Genomic DNA, 10,442 nt, shown 5'->3' on the forward strand with positions numbered 1-10,442 from the left:
CCACCCGGCTGGTGGGTGAGGATGCTTTTTCATAAGCGACCACCAGGGGGAGGCAGTGTTCAGCAAGCCAGGTGGAGTGGCCCCAGCAGTGGCAGGAACACCCTCAGGGGCTCTCAGCAGGTCCAGCCATTGCTGAACTCTGCTCTGGAAGGAGGAAGCATGGATGAGTCATAGGTTTTGGTCCCATCACAGGCCCAGCAGCCTGCCTGTCTCCAACCTGAGGCTACTTCCCTCCTGTAGGGTGTTTGTTTATTTGAGACAGCTTTGCTCTGTCACTCAGGCTGCAGTACAGTGGTGTGATCAGAGCTCACTGGAACCTTGACCTCCTGGACTCAAGCCAGCCTCCTTCCTCAGCCTCCTGAGTATCTGGAACCACAGGCACATGTCACCATCCCAGCTAATTTTAAAATTTTTGTAGAGATAGGGTCTCACTATGTTGCCCAGACGACCCTAAACTCCTGGGCTTAAGCGATCCTCCTGTCTCAGCCTCCCAAAGTGTTGGGATTATAGGCTGAGCCACCATGCCTGGACAGCGTCAGCATTTTATTTATTTTTATTTTTGAGGTGGAGTCTCTCTCTGTTGTCCAGGTTGGAGTGCAGAGGCGCCATCTCGGCTCACTGCAACCTCTGCCTCCCAGGTTCAAGTGATTCTCCTACCTCAGCCTCCCGAGTAGCTGGGGTTACAGTGGCACGCCAACCACGCCCAGGTAATTTTTGTATCTTTAGTAGAGATGGAGTTTCACCATGTTGGCCAGGCTGATCTCAACTCCTGACCTCAGGTGATCCACCTGCCTCGGCCTCCCAAAGTGCTGAGATTACAGGCATGAGCCACTGCGCCCAACCTGCGTCAGCATTTTAAAACTCACTGATGATGCTGAAGGCAGCTGGCTCGGTAAGAGCAGAGTCAATTCTGCAGCACTGGTACCTAAGCTTGTCCAGGGAGTAGTCTGAGTGGGAGTATGGGGAGTGGCTTCACTGTGGAGCAAACTGAGGTAGCAGTCAGGAGAGGGAAGGGGGGCACACAACCTTTGTATTGCCATTGTTAGATTTACTGAGCTGTAATTTACAGATCGTAAAATCCACCCTTGTTGGTTTATTCTATAAGTTTTGGCAGGAGAGTACAGTCACACGGCCACCACCACAATCCCCCCATAAGTGTCCTCATGCTGTCTTTTGTAGTCAACCCACACCTCTACCCCTTGCCTCTGGTAACCTTGATCTGTTTCTGACTGATATTTTGCCTTTCCCAGATGTCATTTAAATGGAACCACAGCTTTTCCAGCCTGGCTTCCTTTACTCAGCATTACATATTTGAGATTCACCCATTTTGTTCCCCGTGTCAGTAGTGCGTTCCTTTTTCATTGTGTGGTTATACCACAGTTGTTCCTCTGTTTACCAGGTGAAGTACATTCGGGTTATTTCCAGTTTGGGGCAGTTATGAATAACACTTCTGTGAGCTATAAACACTCAGGTTCAGTGTTTGTGTGAGCACACATTTTCTTTTGTCTTAGGTAAATACCTAAAATTGGGTGACTGAGTAAGTATCTAGTTAACTTTATCAGACTCTACCAAGCTGTTCTCTATACTGATTGTGCCATTTTGCATTCCTACCGGCAATGTATGACGGTTCCCACTGCTTATGCATTTGGTATAGTCCGGTTTGAAGTTTGATTTTTTTAAATTAATAATTTTAGACATTCTGGAGAGTATGTATAGGGCTTTTAAAAGTTTATGATGGCCGATCACAGTGGTTCACACCTGAAATCTCAGCACTTTGGGAGGCTGAGGCAGGCAGATCACCTGAGGTCAGGAGTTTAAGACCAGCCTGACCAACATGGGGAGACCCTGTCTCTACTAAAAAAATACAAAATTAGCCAGTCATGATGGCGCATGCCTGTAAGCGGGAGGCTGAGGCAGGAGAATCGCTTGAACCCAGGAGGTGGAGGTTGTGGTGAACCAAGATTTCGAGCCATTGCACTCCAGCCTGGGCAACAAGAGCAAAACTCCATCTCAAAAAAAAAAAAAAAAAAAGTTTGTGAGATAAAGAAATACATACAGGCAAAAGGCCAGGCGCGGTGGCTCACACCTGTAATCCCAGCACTTTGGGAGGCCAAGGTGGGCTCACTGCAACCTCCAGCCTGGATGACAGAGCAAGACTGTCTCAAACAAAACAAAAGATCTTGGGATTGACGGAATGAATTGTGTGACTCAGACATGCAGGGCCATCACCTTGTACTTACTAATCATTGTCACCACTGTGTCGATGAGGTCACGGGACTTTCACATCCACCCACTTCCCCAGCAAGATGCTCTGTTATTCATCTGTGTATCCCAGACCCTAGCACAGAGCAAGCGCTTGAAAAATACCATCTGTCCTGGATTCACACCAGCTCTGTCCACCAACACATCCATTTTCTTCGTTGAGGTGACTGGAAATCAAAGAGGTAAAATGATGTGTCCAAGGCATGAAACATCTCTGCATACTCTCTCAGGGACCAGGACACAAGTCTCCAGCCTCGGACGATGATGCCTCACCTTTGTCCTCACCTTACTGCCTGTCCCGCCCTCATGGTTTGACACAAGGACCTGCTTCTTTTTGAAGATGGCCACAATGAGAGTATTTATCCCCTGGAAATTGGCAAACATGACAATTGGCATAACAGCCCCTCTGACCTGTCATCCCCCAACAAAGAGCTACTTGTTCCATTTTTACCAGCACCTCACTGGACAGGGAGCCTCATATTCTAGGGAAACTGAGGGAAGCCATCTTAGCTCACATAGCCCTGTCTCAATCTTACAACCAGACCACGAGCCCCTCACAGGTGGCCGAGATGCCTTATCCACCTCTTTTCCCCTGTCCTCACGCTCTCCTGGGCTGGTTGCCAGCTGGATTTGGGCCTCAGGAAACACTGAGCTTCTGCAGGTTGAAGGCCAAGGTGGGGGTGAGGGCATCTTCCTACTGGCGCTGCTGGCCTGTCCTGGCCTCTGCCTGGTCACCCTATTCCTGTTCTTACTGCCTGGGGGAGCTGCACACTGACATGCTGGGGCCACTTCTGCCTCTGAACTTTCCATCTCACCCTCTTCTCACCCTTTTTCTCTAGGAAGAAAAAGAAAAGCTCATTTTATTTTTTTGAGATGGAATTTCACTCTGTCACCCAGGCTGCAGTGCAGTGGCACAACCTTGCAACCTTCACCTCCTGGGTTCAAGTGATTCTTCTGCCTCAGCCTCCCAAATAGCTGGCACTACAGGCGCGTGCCCCCACGCCCGGCTAATTTTTTTTTTTAGTAGAGATGGGGTCTCACCATATTGGCCAGGCTGGTTTGGAACTCCTGGCCTCATGATCTGCCCACCTCAGCCTCCCAAAGTGCTGGGATTACAGGCGTGAGCCACCATACCTGGCCAACAAAAGCTAATTTTTAATGAGAACTTACCATGTGCTTTCTTTGTATTGGCTCATTTAATCCTTATGCCAGCTCCATTGCACAGAATGAGAACAGGGAGGTGCAGAGAGGTTCAGCAACTTGCTCAAAATCACACAGCTGGTAAATAGGGAAGCCAGAGCTCACTCTAGATGATCTGAGACCTCTCCGGAAAGCAGCAATGAGCACATCAGACTTAGAATTGTAAAACATGGGTTTGAGCACAGGCTCTGTCATCTCCTGTGACTTTGCTCTCTAGGTCTCAGCTTCCTTCCTCATTCACAAGGTGGGATAATGAACATGTACCCCATCCATTTATAGGGTGATTTCAAGGTCAAATTATGTAACAGGACTAAAAGGATATTGAAAATGGTAAAGTGGACTGGGTATGGTGGCTCACACCTGTAATCCCAGCACTTTGGGAGGCCGAGGTGGGCAAATCACTTGAGGCCAGGAATTTGAGACCAGCCTGGCCAACATGGAGCAACTCCATCTCTACTAAAAATATAAAAATTAGCCAGGCATGGTGGTGCATGCCTATAATCCCACCTACTTGGGAGGCTGAGGCAGGAGAATCGCTTGAACCCAGGAGGCAGATTGGAGTGAGCCAAGCTCATGCCACTGCACTCCAGCCTGGGTGACAGAGCAAGACTCTGTCACAAAAATAAAAAGAAATAAATTTTTTTAAAAAAGAAAAGTAAAAGAAAATGGTAAAGTACTTAGCAAATGAGTAAATGAATTATTAATATATGGTTCTGTTTTCCAAGTTTGGTTTCCTCTCTTGCCTCTCAGAAGAATTCTTTGTCTGCCTACTTGGGAGGCTGAGGCAGGAGATTAGCTCGAATCTGGGAGGTGGAGGTTGCAGGGAGCCAAGATCCAGCCATTACACTCCAGCCGCCTGGGTGACAAGAGTAAGACTCCATCCCAAAAAAAAAAAAAAAAAAATGGCCAGGCACGGTGGCTCATGCCTATAATTCCAGTACTTTGGGAGGCCAAGGCGGGTGGATCATGAGGTCAGGAGTTCGAGACCAGCCTGACCAACACAGTGAAACCCCGTTTCTACTAAAAATACAAAAATTAGCTAGGCGTGGTGGCGTGTGCCTGTAATCCCAGCTACTCAGGAGGCTGAGGTAAGAGAATCACTTGAACCTGGGAAGCGGAGGTTGCGGTGAGCCAAGATCAGGACACTGCACTCCAGCCTGGGCTACAAAGCAAGATTGTGTCTCAAAGAAAAAAATGTGTATATATGTAAATTGTTGTTAGACTATGTTGTTTAGAGAATAGTGATTTTTATTTTTATTTTTTTGAGATAGGGTTTCACACCATCACCCAGGTTTGAGTACAGGGGCATGATTTTGGCTCACTGCAACCTCCATCTCCCAGACTCAAGCAGTCCTCCCGTCTCAGCCTCTTGAGTAGCTGGGACTACAGGCACATTCCACCACTGAGCTAATTATTTGTATTTTTGGTGGAGATGGGGTTTCACCATGTTGCACAGGCTGGGAAAATAATGATTTTTTAAAAGTCTATATGTATTCAGTACGGATGCAAACATCCATTTAAAAAATATTTTTGATTCATGGTTGGTTAAATCCGTGGATATGGAACCCACAGATAGGGAGGGCTGACTGCACTTTACCATTTTTTAAAAGACACCACTTTTTTTGAAGCATAACTTAAAGTGCACAGAACTTAAGTGTATGGATTGATGACTTTACATGTATGTTCATCAAGATCCAGAAAAAAGGCTCAGAAGATGTCCAGGGCCCCGGAGGGCTCCCTCGTGCCCCTTCCCAGTCAGTACCCACCCCTGCAGTAGTGATTTAATTTTGAATAGGCAATACATTCATATGGTACAATTCAAAAGGTAAACTGGAAAATCTCCCTCCCATCCTGCTGTCAGACACCGTTTTTTGGAGGGGTTAGGGAGAGACAGGGTCTTGCTCTGTCGCCCAAGCTGGAGCGCAGTGGCACAGTCACGGCTCATTGCAGCCTTAAACCTTAACCCCCCAGGTTCAGGTGATCCTCCCTCCTCAACCTCCTGAGTAGCCAGGACTACAGCCGCACTCTGCCATATCTGGCTGATTGTTTGGATTTTTTTTGTAGCTACAGGATCTTACCATGTTGCCCAGGCTAGAGTTGAACTCCTGGGCTCAACCAAACTGCCCAACTCAGCCTCCCAAAGTGCCAGGATTATAGGCACGAGCTACTGGACCCAGCCTGAGACATCCATGTTTTTCTCCCACGAGAAAATATTACTGGTTTCATGCAGACATTTCCAAAGAAAGGAGATACACGCACTTTATATATTCTATCGTATCATATTATACTATTTTAATTTTTTCAACTTTTTACACAAAAGATATGTAACTAGTCAATTGTTGTATACGTTGTTTTTTTTTTTTTTTTTTGAGACGGAGTCTCTCTCTATTGCCCAGGCTGGAGTGCAGTGGCTCCATCTCGGCTCACCGCAACATCCACCTCCCAGTTCAAGCGAGTCTCCTGCCTCAGCCTCCCGAGTAGCTGGGACTGCAGGTGCTCACCACCCGCCTAGCTAATTTTTGTATTTTTAGTACAGACGTGGTTTCTGTGATCCTCCCACCTCTGCCTCCCAAAGTACTGGGATGACAGGTGTCAGCCAATGTGCCCAGCCACCATTTTTTTTTACTTAATAATACAATTTAAAATGCTAGAATCATTTCAATAATTAGCAAATTAATGTATTTGCCAAAAAGAACCCCTTACAAAAGAGTTGGTTTGTAAAAATTTGAACTTTCCTTGCCAAACGCTTCGATATGCTTGGCTTCAAAGCCCTCTGAAGGTCCTTGGGCAGCATGCTCTGCTGCTCCATTGGAAAATGCAATTCGATTAGGAAAATGTGATTCATGTTAACTTTTCCGCAGCCCTCCCAATAAACCATGCTGTGAGAGTCTGCCATCTTGGTATTACCTCTTCCTTTATAGCTCTTATCAATAATAACTGCACAGGTTTAGATTAGCAATAACTCATGAATGCTAAAGAACTTGTGTAAAACACACACAAAAATGTGACTGAAATTTGGAGCATAAATTGTGGAACTGGCCGGGTGGTGGCTCAAGCCTGTAATCCCAGCACTTTGGGAGGCTGAGGTGGGTGGATCACGGGGTCAAGAGATCGAGACCATCCTGGTCAACATGGTGAAACCCCGTCTCTACTAAAAATACAAAAAATTAGCCGGGCCTGGTGGCGCGTGCCTGTAATCCCAGCTACTCAGGAGGCTGAGGCAGGAGAATTGCCTGAACCCAGGAGGCGGAGATTGTGGTGAGCCAGGATCGTGCCATTGCACTCCAGCCTGGGTAACAAGAATGAAACTCTGTCTCAAAAAAAAAAAATTGTGGAATTTCTCAAAGACCTGAATTACTAGAGCTTATTAGATTGAGGTGAATCAAAGTAGAAATAATTATTTTGCCCTTTTAGAGGTATTAAGCAGATTTCCTGGGAAATTGGTCAAAAGAATCCACCAGTGTTGTGTGAATTTCTTGGGAAGAGCAGGTCTGGCCCTACCAGAGGGCAGCTGAGAGAGCTGGGCCAGGCTGAGATCCAGGAAACAGAGTAGGGGCCAGTCAGGAGTGGGAGGGCTAGCAGGGTGATGAAAATTCCAATCCTCAGGTACATCAGCAAGGCTGGAGGATATAAACAGAGCCCCAAGCCAGAGCCACAGCCAGCAGGCAGGGCTCCAGAGCTGGACTGGCTGAGAACGGGCTTAGGACCAAGTTGGGAGACACTGGATCATCACCAAGAATAAGGCCAAAGTCCACTAGTCTCTGGGGGAATCTGTGGGGCATGCTAACTCAGTATGGGGACAGATACATACCGGCTTTGCAAAGGGTCCTTATGGAGAATTGTAACAATAACAGCCCTAAGCAGAATCCAGCTCCCTGTGTCCATGCTCTTTTGCAATGTAACTTTGCTGCTTCTGCTACCACAAGGTGGAATCTATTTCACCTCCCCTTGAATCTGAGTGGGTCTTGTGGCTTGCTGTGACCAACAGGCTGTGGCAGAAGGGATGCTGAACAGGCCAGGCATTGTGGCTCATGCCTGAAATCCCAGCACTTTGGGAGGTTGAGGCAGGTGGGTTGTTTGAGCCCAGGAGTTTGACATCAGCCTGGGTAATGGTAAAACCCCGTCTCCACAAATTTTTCTTTTTTTAATTTAGCCAGGCATGGTGGTGTGCACCTGTAGTCCCAGCTACTCTAGAGGCTGAGGTGAGAGGATCCCTTAAATTCAGGGTCCAAGACTGCAGTGAGCTATGATTGCGCCATTGCACTCCAGCCTTGGCGACAGTGAGACTCCATCTCAAAAAAAAAAAAAAAAAGAAGACGAAGAAGAAGTGATACTGAGCAACTTCTGAGTCTGTGCTTCTGCTTTTGTGCTTTTGGAGTGGTTTCATAATTATGTAAGGAGGCTGGCCTGAAAGACCACAGGAGGAGAGAGATCCAGGCACCCCAGCCAGTCTAAACCACCCAACCCAGCCGAGCCATTAGCAGACTGTTGCTATGTGAATGAAAACAGCAGAGGAACCGTCTAGCCAACCCACAGAATTGCAAGAAATAATAAACAGCTGTTTTAAGTCACTAAGTTTAGGGATGGTTTGTTACACAGCATTAGGTAACTGATATAACCATCTATACTATCAAAGGACTACTCAGGTCTAAAGGGTATCTCATGTTGTACAAACTCAGAATTGAGACCTAAATCGTAAGCATTTGATGTTTTATAATTATGTTCTCCAGAATCCTTTCACATGTTCTTTTTATTATTTCGAGACAAGGTCTTGCTCTGTTGCCCAGGCTGGAGTATAGTGGCATAATCATGACTCACTGCAGCCTTAACCTTCTGAGATCAAGTAATCCTTCCACCTCAGTGTCCTGAATACTGGGACCACAGAAACATGCCACCATGCTGGCTAAATTTTTAATTTTTTTGTAGAGATGGGATTATACCATGTTGTCCAGGCTGGCCTCAAATTCCTGGGCCCAAGCAATCTGCCTACTTCGGCCTTGAAAAGTGCTAGGATTACAGGCATGAGCCACACGCTCATCTACACAGGTTCTATCTAATTTGTCATGACAACCCAGCGAGGAAGAGGAAATGTGGTATATCTCCATTACACAGATAAGAAAACTGAGGCTCAGAGAGATATGTGATGACTGTCCCAAGATGACTCAGCAAATCAGTAAAGGTGCTGTTATAGACTTAACTGTGTTCCCCCAAAATGTATATGGTGAAGCTCTAGTTTCCAATGTGATTATATTTGGAGATAGGACCTTTAAAGAGGCAATTAAGATTAAAGAAGCTCATAAGGGCCTTAATCCAACATGACTGCTATCATTATAAGATAAAGAAGAGACAGGACAGGCGCAGCGGCTCACGCCTATAATCCCAGCACTTTGGGAGGCTGAGGCAGGAGGATCACCTGAGGTCAGGAGCTTGAGACCAACCTGGCCAACATAGTAAAATTCCGTCTCTACTAAAAATACAAAGATTAACTGGGCATGGAGGCAGGTGCCTGTAATCCTACCTACTCAGGAGACTGAGGCAGGATAATCACTTGAACCCAGGAATTGAGGGTTGCGGTGAGCTGAGATTGTGCCACCGCACTCAACCTGGTCAACAAGAGTGAAACTCCATTTCAAAAAAAAAAGAAAGAAAGAAGGAAAGAAAAAAAGGAAATGAGAAAGAAGAGACATCCGGGTGGGATGCATGTGCAGAGGAAAGGCGCAGTGAGAAGGCGGCCGTCGGCAAGTCACGGAAAGAAGCCTCAGGAGAAAACGACCTGCGACACTTTGCTGTTAGACTTGCAACCTCCAGAACTATGAGGCAATAAATTTCTGTTGTTTAAGTGACCCAGTTTATGGTATTTTCTTGTGGCAGAAGCTAATATAGCAACGAAACTAGCAAACTAACATACATGCTGCTATTTAAATTTAGCTCTTATGCTTTCTTAGAAGGAATTTTCTTAAAACAATGAGATACCATTTCTTGGGTATCAAATTGGCAGAGATTTTTAATTAAAAGATAAACTTAGTGCTAGTAAGGATATGGAGAAATGGACTCTCTCAATCACCAGGGGTTGGAATCTAAATTAGTGCGACTTTCTAGAGATTTGGCAATACATATAGAAAGTCTTTAAAATCTACTCACCAACATATGGTAATAGCAATATATTGGAAATAACCCATGGCAGATTGTATTTTCTAAAGATGGAAGCATTGATATATCCCGTTTCCCATGCTCTTCTTATAGTGTGACGTTAGCGTCCTCCTTTGAGAGCTAGGGTCAATTCCCTCCACTTGAACCTGGGCAAACCTTTGTAGTTGTCATAACCAATAGAATACGGTGGAAGCAAAGGTATATGGCTGCCAAGGCTAGGTTATAAAAGGCATCATTCTGATCTCATAAGCTAAGCAGGGTCGGGCCTGGTTAGTACTTGGATGGGAGACAGGCTGGGAACACGGGGCACTATAGGCCAAAAAAAAAAAAAAAAAGGCATCACAGCTTCTGCCTCAGCTTCCTGGACAGCTTCCAGAGGACACTCAAGCAGCTCTGTGGAGAGATCCACGTGGAGAGGAACTGAGGCCCCCCTGCATCCAGCACCAGCTTTCCAGCTGTATGAATGAGTAACTCCAGACACAGATTTTCTTGAGCCGGGTATGGGGTCTCACCTGTAATCCTAGCACTTTGAGAGGCTGAGGCAGGGGATTGCTTGAGCCCAGGAGTTTGAGACCAGCCTGAGCAGCACGGTGAGACCCCCCATTACTACAAAAAATTTAAAAATTAGCCAGGCCTTGTGGCATGCACCTGTGGTCTCAGCTACTCAGGAGCCTGAAGCGGGAAGATAGCTTGAGCCCAGGAGTTCGAGACCAGCCTGAGCAACATAGTGAACCTCATCTCCAAAAACAGTAATAATAATGTTTTTTTTTAAAGAAAGAAATAGATAACTTCAGCCTCAATTAGCATCTGACTACAGCTTCATGAAAGAC

The sequence above is a fragment of the Callithrix jacchus genome, chromosome 4 (assembly GCF_049354715.1).
Source record: "Callithrix jacchus isolate 240 chromosome 4, calJac240_pri, whole genome shotgun sequence".
Classification (NCBI taxonomy): domain Eukaryota; kingdom Metazoa; phylum Chordata; class Mammalia; order Primates; family Cebidae; genus Callithrix; species Callithrix jacchus.